This window comes from Rattus norvegicus, chromosome 6, assembly GCF_036323735.1.
Source record: "Rattus norvegicus strain BN/NHsdMcwi chromosome 6, GRCr8, whole genome shotgun sequence".
In the NCBI taxonomy this organism is placed as follows: Eukaryota; Metazoa; Chordata; class Mammalia; order Rodentia; family Muridae; genus Rattus; species Rattus norvegicus.
The window spans coordinates 103462420-103486192 of record NC_086024.1 but is presented as its reverse complement, the minus strand read 5'-3'; the positions used below and the strand labels follow the sequence as shown (position 1 = coordinate 103486192).

At 46.3% G+C, this 23773-nt stretch overlaps 1 long non-coding RNA gene across 3 annotated transcripts in view; it reads right to left on the bottom strand.

Moving 5' to 3' along the window:
* Positions 1-23504, bottom strand: part of LOC102547797 (uncharacterized) — a 40796-nt gene extending 17292 nt beyond the window's left edge. For 2 of the 3 annotated variants that reach the window (XR_010052716.1, XR_010052717.1), the window contains exon 1: positions 23323-23504. This is a non-coding gene — a long non-coding RNA (uncharacterized LOC102547797). The remainder of the gene's footprint in view (positions 1-23322) is intronic. The other variant, XR_593102.4, reaches the window with a different exon arrangement.
* Positions 23505-23773: the final 269 nt, after the last annotated feature.

Below are 23773 nucleotides of genomic sequence, written 5' to 3'. Positions count from 1 at the left end.
TTCCCTCACTCTTCCTCCACATGGAGAGCAGTGTCACTCCTGAAGATGACGTGTTCGAGGTGATACGTTAAAAACGGGCACCAGGCTCTCCTCACACAGCAGACCCTGGTGCCTTGATCTTGGCCTTCCCGGCCTCCAAAACTGTGAGGTATAAACCGACTCTGGTTGCGTACATTCTCCAGGCCCAGGTAGTCTTTCTTTTTTTTTTTTTTTTTTTTTTTTCCGGAGCTGGGGACCGAACCCAGGGCCTTGCGCTTCCTAGGCAAGCGCTCTACCACTGAGCTAAATCCCCAACCCCATCTTTTTTAAGATTTATTTTTATTTTAAGTGTATTGGCGTTTTGCCTACATGTGTATCTATGTACCACGCCCCTGTCTCATTCCCAGAGGGCATAGGTACTCTGTATCTGGAACTGGAGTCACAGATGGTTGTGAGCCATGATGTGGGTGTTGGGACTCAAGCTCTCTGCAAGAGCAACTGTGCTCTAGACTGCTGGAGCCCTCTCTCCAGTCCTTCAGTAGTCCTTTACCACAGCACAGACCAGACTAAGACACCTGGCTGCTTGGTGGTTTTGTGTGTGTGTGTGTGTGTGTGTGTGTGTGTGTGTGTGTGTAAGGTATGTGTGTGTAGTGTAGTATAGTGTAGTGTAGCGTAGTGTAGTGTGTAGTGAGTGTGTGTTATTTTTCAGAGGCTTAGTTCCAAGGCTAAAAGGACTTTACATCAGCCATAAGCAAACTGAACTGCATAGGCTGCTCTGTGACTCACTTCCCTCAAGCCGGGTTAATGTTTCCTTGTGAATAACCTTTGTGTGTGTGTGTGTGTGTGTGATTCTTTCTGACATCACTTCTGAACTAGATGTGTGTGCAAGGGACAGGGGAGGGGAAGGCGATACCAAATACGTGCCATTTTTCCACACCATTTCTCCCATATAAACTGGTACCCAATTCTGACTCTCTCTTCCTGGAGTTGCATTAGATTTCAGAAATTAAAAGGTTTATTTCTGTGCAACGTAACCCCCACAAAGGTGGCGCCCCCAGATGACCTGCGCTTCTATCTGGTTGACTACAAAATAGGGGATTCTGATGGCATCCTTCTCAGAATGATTACCCATGAGGACAAAATGCAGGGAAGTTCATGGCAGTGGCTTTATGACTGGGGGCATGCGTCAGAACAGTCAAACAGATGTGTCAGGAGAGGTGTTTCTTCACCAACAGGGAACAGCCTTGGATTTCATAATTCACGAGTCTTTACAGTTCACCCTCTGGTGCCTCTCCCCTCCCTGGAGGTCACGAGGTGAGGCTGAACCTCCCCACCCTTTAATTATGTGTTGGTTTTTCTGGCAACCAACCCCTACCTTAGGATTTCACCTCATTATCGTGAACTCCAGCATGTTTCGAAAGGAGCTTGTTATCTCTCAGGCAGTCCCACCGGGCTGTGAGCTACGTGCAAGGAAGCAGAGTCAAAGGGCAAACAGCTATTTGTGCTGGAGTAGGCTAAGCTGTGTGATTTTCCAAGCGGCTAGGGCCTTATAGATTAGAATCCTAAGCCACATTCCACTAGAGTCCTAGGCTGGAAGCCCAGCTCAGGGGAGGGTCTCAGCAGACCAGGCTGGGACATTTGCTCCAAAATACCAAGTGGGAAAAGTTGGTGGTGAATAGGCAAAGACTTGGTTCCAGTATGCCGAGGTTCACCTTAGGAGTCTTGCAACAGATGAGAAAATCCCTGCTGCCCAGAGGTGGGTAGTTTCAATTGTTGCCACGGATGTATATTGACCAGACTTGTTCCTGGAATCCGAGGTGACTGCATGAGAGGACTCTGAGGAAGGCCAAGTTAGAGAGACAAGGTAAGATGGAGCTGAGGAAGAGTTGCAAGTTTGAGTCCAGCTAGGTTACACAGTGAGACGGCTCAACAGATAAGAGCAGTTGCCAGAGGGCAGGAGCTTGGTTCCCATCGTGTTTCCTGTAACTCCAGTCCTGAGGGACCTGATGGCTCTGACCGCCTCAGCACCTGGGCTCCTATGCACACATCGCACTTCCACATACATATGAGGAAACATTAAAGCAAAATGGGGGGGGGGGATGATACAGGAGAAGGAGGAAGAGAAGAAAGGAAGGTAAAGGGAGCCAAGGTTAATGGAGGTCAACAATTGGGCCTTTCTTCATGGTTAGCATAATGGCTGGAGTCTACTAGGCGCTACACTGGTGATCTGGAACAGGCTGCTGTAAAATGTGGTAATTATGACGTCAGCCTTGATGTGGGAGGAATGACCAGTTTGTTTAAATTAATTAATTTTTTCTTTCCTTTCTTCTTTCTTCTTCTTCTTTTTTGAAACAAGGTCTTACTACAGAGACCAGGTTGGCCTTGAACTCACAGAGATCTGTCTGCCTTTCTTGAGTGCCGGGATTAAATATTGGGATTAAAGGCATGTAACACTACAGGCCAGCTGGGAGCACCAGTTTTAAATGAATGTTCCTTAAGTGATTGACAGGCCTAAGTGCAGAGTTGTGCAGGTATTCGACCCAAAGTTTAACGTATCAAAGGAAACAGATGTAAAATAAAGGCAGCGAAGCCAGGCTCACACCTGCTCTTTTACATTAGACATCGTTGGGCCCGAGTGGAAACCCCTGCTTTCAGCGGAGACAGCCTCCAAGGGCCAGGGACAGTCAGCTCGCCATCGAGGTGAGCTGTTTTTCCTAGTTTCCAGATAACAGTCTCAACTGTACCAGTGGGGACAGTCTCAACTGTCCTCATCTCTCTTTCTGACTGTGCGGGTCTTCCTGCCACTCACAGCACCCTGGGCTTCTCCTCTCTGCCTGTGCCGTGCGCACCATCTGCTTGGAACGACCACTTTCTGTTATTGCAATCAAACGGCTTACTGTCTACCTCCTCAAGTGATCAAAAGGAGGAAGATGAGAGCTGGAAGATTGGAATCAATGATTCAAAGCTGCCCCTGGAGACAGGGGACCAGCTCCTCAAAGCTCCACCTTCATGGAAGGTGGGGCGGGGCTCAGGGGTGAGAGGGCTTTTGTAGGAGAGAAGGGAAAGGCAGCTGCACGCTGAGTGGGGACTTCTCCAGGGGCCAGCTTTCTTCTTTTTCCCTAGTTAGACGGTACAATGGCCTTGAGGCCACTCCAAGCCCTGCTCAAATGCTCCTTTCTCTACGGGACCTTGCTAGTTACTAAGGAAGCGCATCAGATGGTTTGAGTTCTGAGATGCTAAGAGATATTTGTCAGTTCCTTACCCAAGTAGTTGGGTCTTCTTGTCAGCTATAGGATCTGGAGGAAGTAGAACGGCAAAGGGGCTGAGAGGGGTGGTAAGACCAGCCTCAGAGGAGCTGTGTGTATCCTCTTTCTTTTCCTGTCAAAGCCGAGGGTGATTAAAAACAAGGGACACAGAATTCTTGGTCTTCTATGACATGGTACACTCTACATTTACTTCTGTTTCTAAATTTTTATTTATGTGTATGTGTGTATGCATGCAGGTGTCCGTGGATTCTGGAAGAAGACATCGGATCCTCCGAAGCTGGAGTTATAGGTGGTTGTAACCTTAGGTTCTAGAAACAGAAATCTGTTCTTCCCCCAAAATGGCAAGGAACTCAGGCAGTGGTGGCGCAAGCTTTTCATCCCAACACTCGGAAAGCTGAGGCAGGCAGATCTCTGTGAGTTCCAGGCTTGCCTGTTCTGCAGAGCAAGTTCTAGGACAGCCAGGGGTACACAGAGAAACCCTGTCAGGTGGGGGAGAGGGAGGGAAAGAGGGAGAGACTCTTAACCACTGAACTATCTCTCTAGCCCTTTGTTTCTTTTCTTTCCTTTTTAATTTTTTTTTACTTTTTATTAGTTCTTTGTGAATGTCACATCATGCACCCCAATCCCACTCGTCTCCCCCTCCCATCATAGAGGCCCTTTACCCTTGTAACCTTCCTTCCAACAGAAAAAAAATCTCCTTGTGGAAGCTGTAGTGTGTCCCAGTGTGTCCCACAGTTTACCCTTTTGTCCACACTTCTTTGCTTGCAAATGTTCATTGCAATGAGTTGTTGGTCTGTTGGGAGGCCTTTGGCTTCTGCCACTCTATCCTCATTGGGAGTCGTCTCAGATATTGTTTCTAGTTTTTAGTTGAAAGAAATAGCTTTGCACTTCACAGAGGTGTAACAAAGGCTTAGTGAATGATTCGTCTCATTTCAGACCATCACAAACTCTTCCCTGTGGAAGGCTCTGCCCTCCTCCCCTCTCCCCTGAGGCCACCCTGATGGTCAAACCACATTCATGCCTCCAAGACCTGCTCAAATGCCCCTCCATCTACGGGGCCTTGCTCCGTGATGCAGACAGAGCTGGGACACTGAGTTCTGTGAGAACCCCAATGTGTGGATAGCGAGAACAGCTTGTGTACAGGAATGTTTCCCTGAGGACTCCGGGTAGTGAATAGTTTTTCTTCACCTCGTGACAGGGTCGCTGGCCTATCATGAGCAGTAAATATTTGAGTCCTACAGGAGGCAGAGGTCAACCTAATTAGACAGAAAACAGAACAAGACGCAGAGGAAGAGGGGAGGGGAGGCAGGCAGCCTCTGGACAGCCACCCTTGCCAGAAAAAGCTATTTCACACCTTTTGCCTACCTGCTGGCCTCTGTGTGACCAGACCATCCTCCACTACACACACACACACACACACACACACACACACACACACACACACACACACACACACAATTCTATTTGTAGACAAAACTCAAAACAATGACTCCAAAAATAACTCAGTCTTCAAGGTGATCGGAAGGTCATGGGAACCCCATCCCCGGTATCTCCAGAACCGGAAGGTAGACGTTGGCTCAAAGAGGGGTATGCTAAAAATGTTAGCAGGTCCTCCTGTGACTGCTGTGGGTTTTAGACACTGTCACCCTGCTGGCTCCTATAAAATATTTTTAAGTTTTATATTTTTATTGTTATAAAGGCGAATGCTCCAGATTTTATTCCTTTTTCTATGATCGTTATTGTTATAAGCTCTTGACTTTAGTGTTTGTGTGTGTATGTGTGGTACACGTGTGTGTCGTGTAGCACATGCTCGCACAGACACAGAACCTTTGCATGAAGCATGGAGACCAGAGGTCACTTCAGGTGTGCTACTCTGTTGCTAGACACCTTTTATTTTATGTTTTGTTTTTGAGGCAAGGTCTCTGCCTGACCCTGAAGCTGCTTTTGTAAGACTGGCTGGATACACTCCCTGAGAGCCCTCTGTCTGTGGGGGCTGGAGACTGAACGCAGTTCCTCACACACAGCAAGCCCTTTACCTGCTGAGGCAGCCTCAAACCCTGGTTTTAGGTTTTTTTGGGGTTTTTCCCCCCCAGGAAAGAGGCTCAAATTGCTCAGACTAGCCTTGAACTCCTGATACTCATGCCTCCGCCATCCTGAGTGTTGAGACTGCAGGCGTGTGCCACCCGCTGGGCTCATTGGTGGTGATGGTTGAATCCAAGCCTTCATGTATGGTTTTTAAAGGAACCAAACTCTCACTATACCTTGGTGGTGAGGAGAGGAAGTGGTCAAATAAGGGAATAGACCTTGGGTCTTTAGGAATGTAACCTAATGGTTTTTAGCAAAGGAAGGGGAAAGGTGTAAAAGGCAAAACTGTCAGGGCCAAGTTTGCCATGTTTGGGCCCGCGTTTGCCATCCTCTGGCCTGCTAAAGCGCTTCACTCTGGAGATACGGTTTTAGTTCTTTATTTTTGGAGTTCATTCACCGAACCATCTCTCCAACCCTTTCCCAATAATTTTTAAAAATATTACAAATAAAATATTTTCATAGAGCTGGGAGGTGGTGGTACATGCTTTTAATCCCAGCACTTTGGGGGCAGAGGCAGGCAGATCTCTGAGTTCAAGACCAGCCTGATCTACACGTGAGTTTTAGGACAGCCAGGGCTACACAGAGAAAACCTGTCTCAAAAAATATTTTCATAGATAAAGTATTTTCAAAACTTGCCTATGTTCATCAAAGAAACAGAATTAACAAGATGAAGATACATATATCTCATGAGTATATGGAGACTCAGAAATTCTGGGGTCTGCCTTTGGCAAGCCAGGGACTCTGGAGAATCATTTTGTAAATTCCAATCAGAGACTAAAGTCAAAAGCAGAAGACAAATGTCTCAGGGGAGACTGCACATCCTTATTCTACCTTATTCTTTTTTTCAGGCTGCTAACAGATTTGACAAGACCTACCCACAATTCACTTTGTCAGTGTACGGATTCATAGATTAATCTTATTGGTAAACACTCTCAAAGATATCCTGAATGATGCCTGACAAAGCATCTGGATAGCTAAGTGAGGGCCTCATTGGATCATCACAGAGCTCTGGACACTGTCTGTCCTGAGCCTGTTGGAGAAGTTGTCCCTGGGTGTGTGAAAGTAGAAAGGACATAGGTCCTTTCTGCAGAGTCACCTCCTTGTATAAGTGGGACCCACAGAAGACATGGCTGACACACAGTGGTCACCTGTTTCTGCAGTTTGGATCTTGACTGTTCTCCAACAGCTCATGAAGTCAAGGCTAGGTCGTCAGGATGGCACTGTAAGGTAGTGCCAGTACCTACAGAGATGTCTTTAGGACACAAGGGAAGGGACTCCTCTTCTTCCCTTTTGTCTTTCCTTCAGTCATGGGAACCTACTTGGTGTTACGTGCACTTCTGCCTTCTGGCCGCACTGCATTGACTCAGCAGGGCCCAAAACCCTGGGAGCTGATGGATCACAGGCTGTGCCTGTGTGTGTGTGTGTGTGTGTGTGTGTGTGTGAGAGAGAGAGAGAGAGAGAGAGAGAGAGAGAGAGAGAGAAAGCAAGTGGCAGTCAGTGTCTGTGTGTGTGTGTGTGTGTGTGTGTGTGTGTGTGTGAGAGAGAGAGAGAGAGAGAGAGAGAGAGAGAGAGAGAGGGAGAGAGAGAGAGAGAAAGTGGCAGTCAGTGTCTGTGTGTGTGTGTGTGAGAGAGAGAGAGAGAGAGAGAGAGAGAGAGGGAGAGAGAGAGAGAAAGTGGCAGTCAGTGTGTGTGTGTGTGTGTGTGTGTGTGTGTGTGTGTGTGTGTGTGTGTGTGTACACAACTTTTGAGAATCAGTTCTCTTGTTCCACGTGGATCCTGGGATCAACTCAAGTGTGCCTGAGTTTGGCCAAGCATCCTTACCTACTGAGCCAACTCATCCATTTGGTTTTTTTGGTGACAGTTCTTAGCCTGTAGCTCTGGCTGATCTGAAACTCATTATGTAGCCCAAAGTTATGGCAATCCTCAATCCTCACCTTATCTAATGCAAGGATTTCTGGCATATGCTACCACACCCAGATAAACCTTTGCTTGTATACACATGGTGCACATACATATACATGCAGGCAAAACACACACACACACACATACATACACAGTTGGTGTTGGTGTTGGTGTTGTCGTCACATTTGAGATAGGGTTTCTCTGTGTAGCCTTGGCTGTGCTGGAACTTGATCTATAGACCAGGCTGGCCTCAAACTCACAGACATACACCCACCTCTGCCTCCTGAGTGCTGTGATTAAAGGCTGTGTGCCATCACTGCCAACCATATAAAAATAAAATTTAAAGGGCCAGATGTTGTAACTTGCATCTGTCACCTCAGCACTCCTGTGGTGAGATAGGAGGTGGAGATAGGAGAATTGTCCAAAAGCTTGTGGACCAGCTAATCTGTAGTACATATCACAACAGCAGAAAAAGAAATCCCTTGCTTTGATAAGGTAGAAGGTAAGAACAGGTTTCTGAAAGCTGATCTCTGACCTCCATACAAGTAGATGGCACATGTGTGCAAGAACACACACATGTACACTCACACACTAAACCAATAGATATAAAATTGACCACCTTGAGGTGCACATATCTGTAGGCTCAATGGCTCAAGACTGACAATAGAATCACTTATGTTCAAGAGTTTGGTTCCAGTCTGAGCAACATAATGAGACTTTGTGTTACATTTGTTTTACATTATAATTCATATTATATTCAGATTTGTTTTCCTCAAAATTGATGCTTCTCCTTCATCCCGTGGCTTCAATATTCTGGGAAAATGGATTTGAAACAAGGCGAGTTCTAAGGTTCTTTGTGAGGAGCTAATGACACCTCAAGTGTTAGGATGTCTGCTGTCTTTTTGTTTCCTCCTGTCCATCAGCCAGACAGATGGGTATGAGAGGAACCTATTTGCTCAGTGTGCCAGCTAAAAGCAAACAGAGCCAATAGTGCTTCCATTACCCTAGCGTTATTGAATCTCAGGGCAAAGCGAGTGGACAGAATTTCAAAGCGGACTTATAGTGTTTTGCCCACCTGAGTATTTGAATCACACACTAGTCTGTGAGCCTAAGGCATATTCCAGGCAGCCTTTCATCCACATCCAGGAAGTCTTACCTTTGAGAACATACACATGTACTCAGCCTCAAACAAATCTGATCTCCCATCACTTATTTTTAGTTCTTTGGGTATGTGCTGATCATTAGCAACAAAATGTGTGCGCATGTGTGTGTTATATAAAAATGATGTGGAGTCCAGTCATGGAGTTTTGTTGTTGCTGTTTTGTTTGTTTGTTTGGTTGGTTATTTGGTTGTTTGTTTGTTTGTTTGTTTGGCTGGCTGGTTGTTTGTTTGTTTGTTTGGTTGGTTGGTTGGCTGGCTGGCTGGCTGGTTGGTTGGTTGGTTGGTTAGTTGGCTGGTTGGTTGGTTGGTTGGCTGGTTGGTTGGTTGGCTAGTTGGTTGGCTGGTTGGTTGGCTGGCTGGCTGGTTGGTTGGTTGGTTGGTTGGTTAGTTGGCTGGTTGGTTGGTTGGCAGGTTGGCAGATTGTTTGGTTGTTTGGTTGGCTGGTTGGTTGGTTTTGAGAGATGAGCTCCCTCCCTATATAACTAAGGCTGACCTCAGACACACAATCCTCCTGCCTCGTCCTTTCAAGGGCTAGGATTACCAATGTATGTTAATGTATGTCTGGTTTCTAATTACATCACTGTTTGCATTGTTGGTCGCTTGGCTGGTTAGTTTGAGAGAGTCTCAATGACAGGTCAGCTGACCTAGAACTCATCAGGTGAATTAAGTTGGCCTCAAACTCACAGAGATCTACCTGCCTCAGTCTCTCAAGTTAGGTGGGAGTTTTGAACCAGAAGAGAGAGTTTGGTCCTGAGAACATTTGCTTCTAGAAAACTCATGAGAATCCAGTGTTTTGTTTTATTTATGCCAAGAATCTACTTCTTTTTTTAGTTGAAAGACTTGAATTTTCCCCTTGCTTAAGCCCGTGTGAGTTGGATTTCAGTCACTTGCTACTGAAAGAGGCCCAAAGGAGCTACAGATGGCTCTAGTAGAAGGACCTGGGCTTGAAGTCAGGAGGCCTAGTAGTCCATACTCTGCAAAACCTACGCTTTTGATTTGGGAAAGCTGTATCTTCTCTCTGGGCTCAGTTCCCCATTTATAGACAGAGTTTTACCTTTCATAGATCTAGTTAAGTAATCATGAATCATCACGAATATCCAGAGCACCAAAAATTCTCACCCATATTTTACAAAAAGAGAGGCTATATGTTCTATTGGTTTTAAAGCAAGTATTACTATGTCGCCCAGACTGGTCTTGAACTCTTGAAGCTCAAGCTATTGTCATGCATCAGCCTCCTGAATAGCTGAAATTATAGGCACATGCTACTGGACCAAGCAAAAGAGAGGATGTTTTAACACCAAAAATATAAAGAACAAGATTTTAAAACTGAATGATGGGATAAATTTATACTTAAGAAATGGTGGTACACATTTATAATCCCTACAACTCCAAAGGCAGAAGAATTTTGAATTTGAGGCTCCCTAGAACTACATTCTGTTTCAAAACAATGACCACAGAACCAGACATGGTGCCTTGACTCATGATCACAGCACCTGGGAGACTGAAGCCAGAAGAACCCAAGTTTCAGACAATTCTTGCTTTGCCTGGTCACAGCAAAGCCAGTCTGAGCTATAGAGTAAGATACTGTGGCAGAACAAAGAGTAGGAAGAGGGCTCGGTGGGCCGGAGTGTGTGTTGCACATGTATGAGCTCCTGAGTTCAAGTCTGCAGAGCCCACACAAAAACCAAGTGCAGTCAGTCACTTGTACCTATAAACCCAACATTGAGGGAATCTAGAGACAAGATCCGCTGGGCCTTTATCGATGCCAGTCTAGCTCCAGATTCTGTGAGGGACCCGAATATAGGAGACAGAGACAGAGAGAGAGAGAGAGAGAGAGAGAGAGAGAGAGAGAGAGAGAGAGAGAGAGAGAACCTAATGACTTCTCTGACTTTTATATACCTATCTGTTGTCACTCAGGTTCACACTCTTACATACACACTTATACACACACATACACACACTCAGACTAACACACACACACACACACACACACACACACACACACACACACACAACCTATTAAAAACAAAAGGCACCGGGCAAAAATATTTTAAAAGAAAACAATTCAATGACATTACATTCTTTTCTCTTTGCCCAGCCTGGAGGAATGCCACCACAGACTGACCCTGCTCTGATGTCTGGCGCTTAGAAACATGCACCTCAGGAACGCCCAGGTCTGTGTTCACGCTCAACTGCGGTCCACTTAATTGTTCCGCTTTGCCTCCGTTGGGGTTTAAATCTCGGCTCGTGTCCAGACAGAACACACCAAGCCAGCATGGCTCCACTTGGAGAGGTTTAGTGAGAGAAGAAGAGTAGCAGAGGGGAGAAGTAAAGGCCATGAGCATGTGGAGGGAAGGGCGGGGGGGGGGGAATGGGGAAAGGAGGGACAGAGGGAAGAGGGCAAGAGAGCAGAGAAGAGAAGAGAGAGAAAGAGCAAGAGAGTGAGGAGGGGCCAAGCAGCCCTTTCTATAGTCAGGCATAGCTGGCTGTTGCCAGGTAGCTGTGGACGTGAAGCTTAGACAGACTACCAACAGCCTCTTTATCTGAAACTGTCAGCCTCTGAATGTCATCAGCCCAGCCTGGACCCATCCAGTTTGCCCTGGATGTTCCACGCTCTGAAGATGCCAGAGAAAAATACAAGTGTGAGCTTAGGTTGGGGCCGACAGATCAAGCCTTCTCACCCCAGATTCTGTGACTTCCAGCCAGCTTTGGGACTGATACTTGACTCCTGTCTCTTGTGGTCTTAAGAATCTAGCAGCTAAGGGGTTGGGGATTTAGCTCAGTGGTAGAGCGCTTGCCTAGGAAGCGCAAGGCCCTGAGTTCGGTCCCCAGCTCCGAAAAAAAGAACCAAAAAAAAAAAAAAAAAAGAAAGAAAGAAAGAAAGAATCTAGCAGCTGGGCAGTGGTGGCACGTGTCTTTAATCCCAGCGCTCCGGAGGCAGAGGCAGGCAGATCTCTGTGAATTTGGGGCCTGGTCTATAGACTGAGTTTCAAGCCAGTCAGCAAAACACAGAAAAACCCTGTTGTGAAAAACAAGGCAAAATGGGGGTGGGGTTCGTGATAGCAGAACAACAGAAGCCCCCACGTTCCCTGATGACCTGTAAAGGCGGGGAGGCACTTCATCTCTCGTGCTTCAACTCTCTGTGACTCTCCCAAAGCTTCCAGAGAACCGATTACTATTTCTGAAGAAAGGACAGAATACCTTGACCTGCTCAGGGTCAAATGGCTGACATCCCAAGTGAGGTCTCTCTGACTCTTAAGCCCTAATCTTCACCCTGTAAAGAAAGAAGGGACTTCCCTTTTGATGCCTGCTGAGTTAGGAGGGTTGTGAGTTTGAGACCATCCTTCTCAGAGAAGGAAGTCATGAGCTCAAACCATCCAGAAGCTGAAACCTGCTTCCAGCCCTAATTCACAGCTTCCGGGCTTCTGCTGCCCAGCCCATTCTGTCATCATCTTTCATTCTAGAAGCTGACCCACTAACAAGCATTGGGAAAGGAGGGAGGCCAGGGCAAATTAGGAATGAAGGAGACAAAACATGTGTCTCCTGACCAGAGCATTCTGCCCCAAATCCCAGTGCCAGGATGGCTCAAAGAGGTCTTTGGTAAGGTGCTCGGGAGAGAGTTGAGAGCTGGTGGGCTGGAATCCTGGACTCTGAGAACTGAAGGCCCTAAGTGGGAAACCAGCTTCTTGGTATTATCTCTCAGACTTGACTCTGGACTCCCCAGGCTTAATCATACTGTTTCCTCAGTCTATAAAATCAGGTGTTAGGGGCTGGCTGGTAAGGACAGCAAGATAACAAATCCCTTGACTTTGGAATCAGAAGGACCCTGAAGACAAGCTACTCTGTTCCTGTGCCCATTTCTCTGTAACTCCCTCCCACCAATCCTTCCCACCTTGGACATAGCACTGCCTCCCCTCCCCCTCACCCCCACCTGTGGAGAAGTCCTTAGGTGAATTTCTGGGTTTGTCTCAAGTCTCCCCCTCTTCCTCCTCCACCAGCAAGTACGAGTCACTGTGTCCTTTCCCATGGGCTGCTTGCCTCTGAGTCTGCTCCTCATAATCTGTTCTCAGACCTGAAGCCACAGGCACAATTCAAAACTGATCATGTCATTTGCTTAAACCCTCCAATAACTTTCCACTTGACATGGACGAAAATAATAAAAAAAAAATCACACTATACATGGTGGTACACATGTACCTGTAATTCCAGCAATTGGAGGTAGTGGTGGGCTGTCCAGGCTAGCCTTCAGTGATCCTGTCCTAAAAAGAAAAGGAGAGCGGAGAGGAGAGGAGAAGAGAGGAGAGGACAAGAGAAGAGAAGAGAGGAGAGGGGGGAGGGGAGAGGAGGGGGGAGAGGGGAGGGGAGGGTAAGGAGAGGAGAAGAGAGGAGAAGAGAGGAGAGGAGGGCTGTAACCTGGTCACATGCTCTGTGCCCTGACCAGCCTCCATCTACCTCATACCACAGGCCTTGCACCGTACTCCCTGAGCTGTAATCCTAAAGAGTTCAAGGCCCCTGAATACATCTCTTTCTACTCCGGGTCTTTTTTTTTTTTTTTCTTTCCAGAGCTGGGGACCGAACCCAGGGCCTTGCGTTTACTAGGCAAGCGCTCTACCGCTGAGCTAAATCCCCAACCCCTACTCCGGGTCTTTTTATCTCTTGGTTTTCAACCTAACAGACACTCAGACTCTGCCCCAGACGCCTTCACTGGCCGACACCTAAAGCCAAATCCCACTGGCTTCCCCTCAACACCACCTGGTTCCTTCTTTCTGAGCACCCATTACAAGTGTTGATCTGTTCACAGCAGTCAGTCTCTCTCTTTCTCTCTCTCTCTTTCTCTCTCTCTCTCTCTCTCTCTCTCTCTCTCTTTCACACACACACACACACACACACACACACACACACACACACACAATTGGCACTCAAGAAATAATTCGGAATGAAAGATGCAAGTCCCCATAGGCCTCCGGGTTAGGAGTCTTCTCTGCACCGCACTGCTCCCCGTTGCTCTCTGTCTCCAGAAGGCTGGTCACTGAAGGGGAGCTGGGAAGGTGTTGAGTTTGCTGGTTTCTATCTCTGCCTTGTGGGAGAACTGAAGGTGGCAACTGGATAGTGACTGTCTGCTGCTGAGTGGATATTGGGAACAATGACAACTCCCAAGTACCCACTCTGGTGTCCCCAGAGGCATTTCCCTTAGCCTGATCTCCCTTATAGAAGTGGGACTCCCTTTGATGAGCCTTGGAAGGTTGCCAAGATTGTGTACCCAGAGGGAGCTGCTGTGAGGACCACCAAGAAAGACGGGGAATAGACAGGAATCATTGTTTCAAAAGAAGCCTGCTTGACTGGCTCAGGGCCACAGAGCAGCAAGAATGAAACTCTGGACATATTGCTGAGTTAGGCCTGGCTTCCACAATGCCCCTAACTGATGCCTGGTGAAAAGTAATCGGCCTGGCTTTCTGGGCATTGGCCCAGCCTTCTTGGGAGAGGTTGACCACCCTTGGCTGGAAAGTAGTGTCATGTGACATCCCCAGGTCCTGGCAAGAAGCCCCAAGACTCTGGGCAAGGATAGATCTATAAGTTCCAGGAAGAAACCTCCTGTGGGAAGCAGCTGTGGTGGCACCTCTGGGCCTCAGGGATCCGTGTGCCGGAAAGGAAGCCCCTGGGAGCCGAGAGCCTCGGAAGAGCACTAGGAACAAGCCGTCAGCTCTGTCTCCCTCAAGACTCAGCAGCCTCCTTAATAGGCAACCTGCTAAGACTTTTTAAATAATTTGTTGGTTACCCCATATACTGTGCAAAATGTGCAACCAACAAACTTACTTAAAGAAAAGACAGCCCCGGGGTTGGGGATTTAGCACAGTGGTAGAGCGCTTGCCTAGCAAGCGCAAGGCCCTGGGTTTGGTCCCCAGCTCTGGAAAAAAAGAAAAGGAAAAAAAAAAGAAAGAAAGAAAAGACAGCCCCCTTTGTGGTGCCTCCTCTGACACGGTTAGGGTTGCAGTCAGTCTATGGTTGTGCCATCCAGACCTTGAACAGCAATATGACTTCTAGCCACTTGAAGCCTGGGGTCCCCAGGAGATAAAAGGAAAGGGTGACTTGCAAGTAGAAACGCCTTGAAGTAAGAATCTCTCGGAGGCTTTGCAGGTGTTCGTTTAATTATTCAAATGACCTTCCCGGGCTTTTGACAAAAACAACCAAACAACCAAAGAACAATCTTTTACGACTTCCTTACCTAAGGCTCAGGGACCATTGAGGAAGAGGGGCAGAGGGCTGTAAGAGCCAGGGTCAGGGAGTTTGCTGTGAGACTGTGTCTCCTGGGACTATCAGAAGCTACACCCACACAGTCTCACCAGCCAGGCTTCCTGAGGAGCAAGAGCTGAACAAGACCAACACCCATAGACACGCCAAAGTAGACAGGAAGGCTGTGAGCCCTCAGCCCTACAAAAGAACTGCAGACAACTGAGGAACACTCAGACTGGGAGAAATAGCCTTCCCCGGGGAGGAGCGCAGCAACTGGTTATTTCCTATCAAATAGCCGATCTTGAAAACACATAACACTATACAGACTGAGAAGTCTATAGGAGTGTGTGTGTGTGGTGTATGTGGTGTGTGGTGTGTGTGTGTGTATGTGTGGTGTGTGTGTGTGTGTATGTGTGGTGTGTGTGTATGTGTGGTGTGTGTGTATGTGTGGTGTGTGTGTGTATGTGTGGTGAGTGTGTATGTGTGGTGTGTGTGTGGTGTGTGATGTGGTGTGTGATGTGTGCGTGTGGTGTGTGTGTGGTGTGTGTGTGTGTGGTGTGTGTGTGTACGTGTAGTGTGTGTGTGAGTGTGTGTGTGTATGGTGCGTGTGTGTACATATACACATGTGTCAACAATTATTGAGAAAAGAGGCCATGAATTTCAAAGAGAACAAGGAAGGGTATAGGGAAATTTGGAGGGAAGAAAGGGAAGGGGGAAATGTTTAATTATACTATAATATAAAAATATCCCTTGTATGTCCATTCTGAGTTTTGAGGGGGCTTGTAGAACTAAACACAGCATTATGACTATAGGTGACTGAGGGCATCTCTCAGAGGGGTTGCCGCTGCCTCAGGATCTGGAATTTCCTCAAATTCCTACTATCCATCCTTTTATTTCTGTGGATGTCCCTGACCTGTTGCTTGAATCCTTCTCTTCCGTCCTCCAAAGGTTCTCTTGTCTGTGGTTTGTATAGAGTTGAGTCTGGTCTGATTTTATAAAATGAATGTTCCCGGGCCCTCTTTCAAGATTCTGATCAGTGAGTCTCGTAGGCTCTGTGACTTTATTCCAAGAGTATCTTGGTGATTCTGAGCTCTACCCAGTCCCGTCCCCTTTGTTTTTGAGACAGAGTTCCAAGGCTGGCCTACAACTCTTCATCCTCCTGCCTCAAACTCCACCACAGGGAATCATTGTACAAACAGCTAGCTTCTGAGTTTTTTTTTAACTTAAGTATTATAATGAGCACTGTAGAAATGACTCCACGGACCACACATTAGTTATATCTGTGGAGGTAAGATTGTGGGATCAAAAGATAGAAGCAGTTTTTTAAGCTTTTGTCATATTAGCATCAGGAAGTCTATACTACCAAACATAAAATTGTATCACTTAAATGGATTTTGCTTTGTTTTCAAACAGGATCTTGAGTAATACACGCTGGCCCTGAACTCCTGATCCTTCTGCCTCCTCATCTTGACTGCTGGGATTACAGACACACAACTCTATGCTCGGCTAAAATTGATTTCTGTTTTCTTTTCTTGAGACAGCTTCTCATGTATTGCAGCCTGGCTTTGGACTTACCTTCCCGATCACCCTGCTTCTGCCCACCAAGTACTGAGATAACAGTCGCACACCACACACTGTACCTTAAATTGCTTTTTTCCAGGGGTTGTTTCCTTGAGACAACATCTCGTTATGTAGACCAAGTTGGTCTCAAACTCACAGAGATTTATATCCCTCTGCCTCCCAAGTGCTGGGATTAAGGATGTTCTATACCAGACTGGCCTTAAATTGATTTTTATAACAACATAATAAGTTAATTAAAACAGGAGAATGAAGAGTTGCAGGCTAGCCTGGGTGCACAGCGAAGCTGTCTCAAAGATAGAGGGTTGGGGATGAAATTGGGGAGATGGTTCAGAAACCCTGGTGTCCCAACTTTAATTCTAGTCTCAGAATTGAGAGGCAGGTTCCCCCAGAATATATTAGCTCAAAAGATTAGTCATACTGGAAGAGAATAAATGGAGAAATAATTGAAGATGATCCCCCATATCAACATTTTGCCTCCAAATGCATCACACCTACACACACACACTCACATACACACACAGGTACACACACACACTCACACCCCTACACACACAGACACATACTCACACAGAGACACAGACACACACACTCTCACTCACATACACACACAGATATACACACTCACACCCCTATACACACAGAGACACACAGACACACAGATACACACACACACTCACACACCTACACACACAGACATACACAGACATACAGACACACAGATACACACACACTCACACAAAGACACACAGGCACACAGATACATGCACACCCACACACCTACATACACACACAGTCACATACACACACAGATATACTCACACTCACACACCTACACACACAGACACACTCACACAGAGACACAGACACTCACACACTCACTCACATACACACACAGATACACACACTCACACCCCTATACATACAGACACACACAGAGACACACAGACACACAGATACACACACACTCACACACCTACACACACAGACATACACAGACATACAGACACACAGATACACACACACTCACACACCTACACACAGAGACATACACAGACACACAGACACACAGATACACACAGATACATGCACACTCACACACCTACACACACATTCACGTACAGACACACACTCACACAGAGACACACAGACACACAGACACACAGATACACACAGATACACACACACTCACTCACATACACATACAGATACACACACACTCACACAGAGACACACACACTCACACACACACTCTCACACATACACTCACATACACACACAGATACACATACCTATACACACAGACACACACTCACACAGAGATACACACACACAGATATACACATAGACACACACTCACATACACACACAGATATACACACACTCACACAGAGACACACACACTCTCACACACAGATACACACAGACCCACACTCACACAGAACCACAGACACACACACACAGACCCACACTCACACAGAGACACAGACACACACACACAGATACACACACATTCACAGACACACACACAGACACACAGATACATACACAGAGACACACAGACACACACTCACACAGATACACACACTCACGCAGAGAGAGAGACAGACAGACAGACAGACACGCATACACACACACACACACACACACACACACACACACACACGAAAAAGAAAACCATAGAAGAGATGTTTAGACTTCAAGATTCACAGTGAGGCTGCTCTATTTACTTGTGAGTGTGGACTCTTCATTTGATTCTTATCAGAAAGGATCAGGAGTCTGGCTTTTTTTTTTAAGCTTGGGGCAGTTCTTCAGTTATTTTGGGCAAAGAGCTTTATTTGCTCCACAAGTCTCTCCCCCTTCTGTGGCTTTCACTTCCCTGTTTGCTTTATTGCATTTGGTGGCACAAACGGCTTTTAAGAACAGATTTAGAGCCATCCGTCCTGTCTCGGATGTCTGTTGCAGGGATAGCTAAAATGTTTTCTCCCGTCACAGCTGAAAGTCATCTGCATTTCCATTTCTTTCTCTGGCTCTCTTATGGCCCATTTGGAGTATACGGTGATGCATGATATAAAAAACATGGGTGGAAGCTGACCCTAAAGCGTGCTGACGTCCCACAGTCTTCCTGCAGAGTGGCTCTTTCCTGAGCGTTGTGAATGCGTCTTTGCCCTCAGCCAAGTCTTTAAATAATGTATCTGTCTTAACAGAGTCCGCCCTGGTTCCTAACTTTCCTTTCTTTGTTTTTGCATCGAGGCCTCACTGTGTATCCGCGGCTGGCCTCAAACTCACAACTCCATCTGTCTCTGCCTACGGAGTGCTGGGATTAGAGGTGTGTGTCACTACAGTTGACTATCTTCTCCTATTTTTGTCCTGGTGTGTTTTGAGCTGGACATGGTGACACTTGCCTGTGACTTGCACTGACAAGCCTGATGGGAGGCTCCATAAGTTCTACCAAGATGGGTTACACTGTGAGGCTCTGTCTCAAGCAAACAGGCAAACAACAACAACTTTTTATAAAAAGCTTTGCCCCTTCAGACTCCAAATGAATTGTAACAATTATATAAGTTATATAAGGTGTCTCGTTTTGTCTTTTTCTCCCCATTTTAGTCTTATTGTTCAACTTCACAATCAGGATTAAAGGAGCTGGAGGGATGGCTCAGTAGTTTAAAGTGGGTAACTCTTACACAGGAACAGTTTGTTTCCCAGTACCTACACCAGGCAGCTCACAACTACAGGCAACTCTCAGGTACAGCGAACCCCACAGCTATGGCCTTCAAGGGCATCTGAACTCATGTGCACATGCTCAACATACATGTAAATTTTAAAAAAGAGATTTTTAAAAATCAGAAACACTGGTGGTGGCGGCACAGAATCCCAGCACTCAGGTGGCAGAGGCAAGTGGATCGCTATGAGTTCGAGGCCAGCCTGGCCTACAGAAATAGGTCTAGGCAAGCCTGGTCTACAGAGATAGTTCTAGGCCAGTCAGAGCTACACAGAGAAAGTGTCTCCAAAACAAAACAAAAACCAGAGTGAAGATCCATCCCTTGGTCAATCAGGGTTTTCTTTACTCTTCCTATTTAATTATTTTTCTTTGACTAAATATATTTTGCTCCAAAGCAAACTCACTCCCAACTGCATACTTCATTTTCTGAGTTGTTGTTTTGAACAAGCTAGCTCTCTCCCTTTCTGTTCCCTTTCCCCTATACCACTCTTATTCTTGTGGTTACTAAAATAAAAGCATTTTGATCCAAAAGCCACACAGCTAAAATGATACGCTACCACCACCCTCCTGACCCAACAGATGTCACTTCTTGGCATCAGCCAGCAGCTGTCTGGATTGTTCTGAGGACACTTACACACTGCCTTTCTCTCTTTCCTTTTCCCTTCCTGTAAACGGGCAGACTTATCTTTGCACTGTCTTCCTGGATTAAAACATTTACTCATTGAAAAAAGACTCAATATTCCAGAAGTGCCATCCCTATTTAATGTATGAAACAGGAGGAGACAGTGTACTGAGTTGAATGGTGTCTCCTTAACATGCATGCCGTCCAGAATGTGACTAATTTCAAATGGGGCCTTTGCAAGCAGAGTCAGTTAAAATGAGGTCACACTTGGGTCAGGATGACTACGTCCATGCCTGGTGTCTTTATAAAAGAAAACACATAGGGCTAGAGAGATGGCTCAGCAGTTAAGAGCACTGACTGCTCTTCCAGAGGTTCTGAGTTCAAATTCCAGCAACCACATGGTGGCTCACAACCATCTATAATGAGATCTGATGTCCTCTTCTGGTGTGTCTGAAGACAGCTACAGTGTACTTATGTATAATAAATAAATAAATGTTTAAAAAAAAAAAAGAAAACACATAGAGAAGCCACGTCGTGAATGAGGCAGAGAGTGGAGGAATGTGTCTGCAAACCAAGATAATTGGACCTTGCCAACATCCCCCAAAAGCTAGGAGAGAGTCTCAGAACAGGTTCCCTCCCACCCTCCAAAGGTCCTAGTCCTGAGGACACCCTGAGTTCAGACTTTCGGCTCCCTAAGTGTGAGAGTATACACTTTGCTCACTTGTTAGGGCAGCTGAATGGCTCCAGTCCACCCTGAACTCCCATCTTCCTGGGCCTCTCCACTACTGGTGTTTCACCCTTAGATCCACTGAGACAGAGGAGGGGTGTTACTTTAAGCCTGTCCCAGCTGAGACAGAAGAGGGGGTGTTGTTGAAATCCTGCCCAGAGCAGAACATGAGCAGTCCCCTCTGGAATGCAAACATCACGGAAGGACAAAATTTCTCCTGTTTCCTGACCAACTGCAAATCTGTCTTTGTAGCAGGACTATTTATGGGACATTCTGGTTTTAAGCACCCAAGGATCTGTCATCAAGGGATTCAGTGGAGCATAATTTGAAAGTTTCTGACCACCAGGCTTTCAATCTTGGTTCTACGATCTTTTAGAGACTAATTCTGGACAAGTACCTAGATATTTTGAAGCCATCTGTAAATGGAGACAACAATCATTTACTCCCAGTGTGTCTTACAGAGCTGATGCTAGGATCCGTGAGATGATTTGTGGAAAAACATTATTTAAACCATGAACCTCTGGGTAGATTTACCAATTACTGGTGGTTGCCCATAGAGCAGGAGGGACGGGGTGAAGGATTGGAAGGTCTCATACTTCTTACTTTTATACTTCTTGTTTTGTGTATCAGCTCTGCGTCTTTTGTGCGTTTAAGATGTATTTTATTATTTTCACTATGTATATGGGGGTGGTAGGCACACATGACTTCAGGTGGCCTCAAAGGCTGGAGAATGCATTGGCTCCCCTGGAGCTGGAGTTATGGGGAGCTGTGAGCTGTCCAACTTGGGTACTGGGAACTGAACTCAGGTCCTGTATAAAACAGTTACAACTCCACACTCCAGACACTGGTCTCTTATGCTTATTTTTTGAGTTCTGGGAATCAAATTCAGGGCTTTCCATGTAATAGAGACATATCCTGCTACTAAACCATATCCCAGTCCAGCTCCATGTCCTCAATGAAGTAAAATGTCGAAAATACTTTTAAAGATTTGTTTTTAAATGAAAAGAGTGTGCTATGGGAGTATGTCACGTGTGTGTGTATGTGTGTGTGTTATGTGTTTGTATGTGTGTGTGTGTATTTGTGTGTGACCAACAGAAGCAAAAAGAGGTGGTCGGATACCCTAGAACTGGATTTCCCGGGGGTCGTTTGCTGCCTCGTGTGGGTCATCTGGAGAAGAGCAAGCAAAGCTCTTACACACTGAGTCATCTCTCTGCTCCCTGAAAATATTTTAGGGGCTAGGGATTTAGTTCAGTTGGTAGAGTGCTGACTTAGAACGCACACAGTTTATCCCAGCACCATACCGACAGGGCATGGTGGTACATGCCTGTAATCCTAGCCAGCACCGAGGAGGTGGAGGCAGGAGGATCGACATAAAACCCTGTCTTTTAAGAAATGGTTTTCAAAAACATTCACCCAAGAAGCGAAAGCCAATAAAATTCTCTGCCCTCATTCCAAGTTACAGGTAAACTGAGTGATAAGACGACCAAAGGGCCTCCTGTTGGTGGCTGGCACAGCAGCAGGCGTTAGCTGTAACCATCGCTGAGAGTGTTGTTAATGGAAAACTTTGCTTCTAGTTCAGCTTCAGCCTGATGGCGTTGGAACTAGTTATTTTATCCCTGCGGGCTCTAGTGTATATTAAATGAAATATGTCTTAAACCTTAACATTTTTTCCAATGCTGTGATCCTAGCATCCCTTTGACTCCCAGGAGGTAATTCCACTTGCCATGAAAACCAACATTAACATCACCAGATGAGGGATGGAGAGTTGGCTCAATGGTTAAAAGCAATTATTGGTCTTGCTGAATACCTGGGTTCAATTCCCAGCACCCATGTGGTGGCTCGCAACCCTCTGTAACTCTAGGCACTAGGCACTATATGCTATACAGACATTCGGGCAATATAAATTTTTTTAAAGATTTATTTATTTATTTCATGTATAAGTACACTGTAGCTGTCTTCAGACACACCAGAAGAGGGCATCGGTTCCCATTACAGATGGCTGTGAGCCACCATGTGGTTGCTGGGAATTGGACTCAGGACCTCTGGAAGAGCAGTCAGTGCTCTCAACCACTGAGCCATCTCTCCAGCCCAGGCAATATGTATTTACATAAAATAATAAGATAAACATCTTTCTAAAAGGATTTTGTTGTTTTGATTTTTAGATCCTTATATGAGGAGACTGGCTGCCCAAAGAACATGAGATCGCTGGCCCACATGGCAGGTAGCAGAGGGAGGGGATGCAGAAACTCATCCACAGACACAGAATGACAAGTACCCAACACTTAAGGAAGGACAGGGCAGGCCTCAAGCCCCAGGGTGAAAAGGCAGGACTGAGATGAGTAAACTGTGTCTCTATCCCTGACTGAGTCCAAAGGTGGAAGGGGATCTCGAGGTAGATTAAAAATGCAGTTCTCTGCAAAGGAAGAGTATATACTGCTTTGAAGCCACACTGAGGCGTCAGGCAGGCTGCCTTAGTTTGAACCTTGCCCCTTCCATTCAACACCCGTGTGACCTTAGTCACGGTACTCCATTCTTGGTTATGAAACAGTGGGGGGCAATAGCACCCCTAGTGGATGGTTGGAAGATTACATATGTGTAAGCACTACCGGGCACATATGGAACGTGTGGGGGCTTGCGGTAAGGGTCCTCTCAAAACAAAGGGAAGGCAGCATGGCATCACCAGTGTCCTTTGTGTGCATGCATGGCTATGTCTCGAGCCTGTAACAGACCACATAATCAGAATGGGAGATAAAGGGGCTAAAATGTATGGGGAACTAACAAAAGTATAAAAGCTACCACATCTCGCTACACTTGGGGCTCCGTCTTTGGATGTAAATCTGCTGATCCAGTGCCAGCACAGATAAATGGTACTTCCTGGCAGAAAACTCTTGTCCTGTTTCTCTGTTTGAAACCGCACAACAGACTATACATCTTAAGTTATGGGTTTTTTTTTTTTCTTTTTCATTTGTATGTTAGGCTGCAAATGTGTATGGTTTTCATTTGGAAGTTCCGAGTTGATTTTGGAAATCATTCTTGATTTCTCTCCTACCTTATTCACGAGGCAGGGTCTCTCAGCCAAAACCCAGAGCTAACTGATATGGATAGTCTCCTGCCGTGGTGCTCTGGAGGTCCTTGTCTTCATCTTCTGAGGCTGGGTTTAAAATGGGCCACCGTGTTCAACCAGCATTAGTAATGAGGCTCTGGACCTGGACTTTGGTCTTTGCATGGCCAGTGTTTAATCACTAAGCCATCTCCCCCGGCTACTGCTGTGTATTTTACTGTGATCAAGGTGCTGCTTTGGGTTTGGTCCACTGAGGACACCTTGCGTATGTGGGTAGAGAGCTCCTCAAATGTTCTAGAAGCAGCAGAGGTACCCCGTCTGGGCGAGTGGAGGCCGAGAGGACATTCCTAAGCCCTTATAAGCACCTAAAACACTCCGGTTGCGTCTTGGATTTAGTGCGGAACCTGAAAGGAGGGCGCACAGGACGGAGGATTTGACT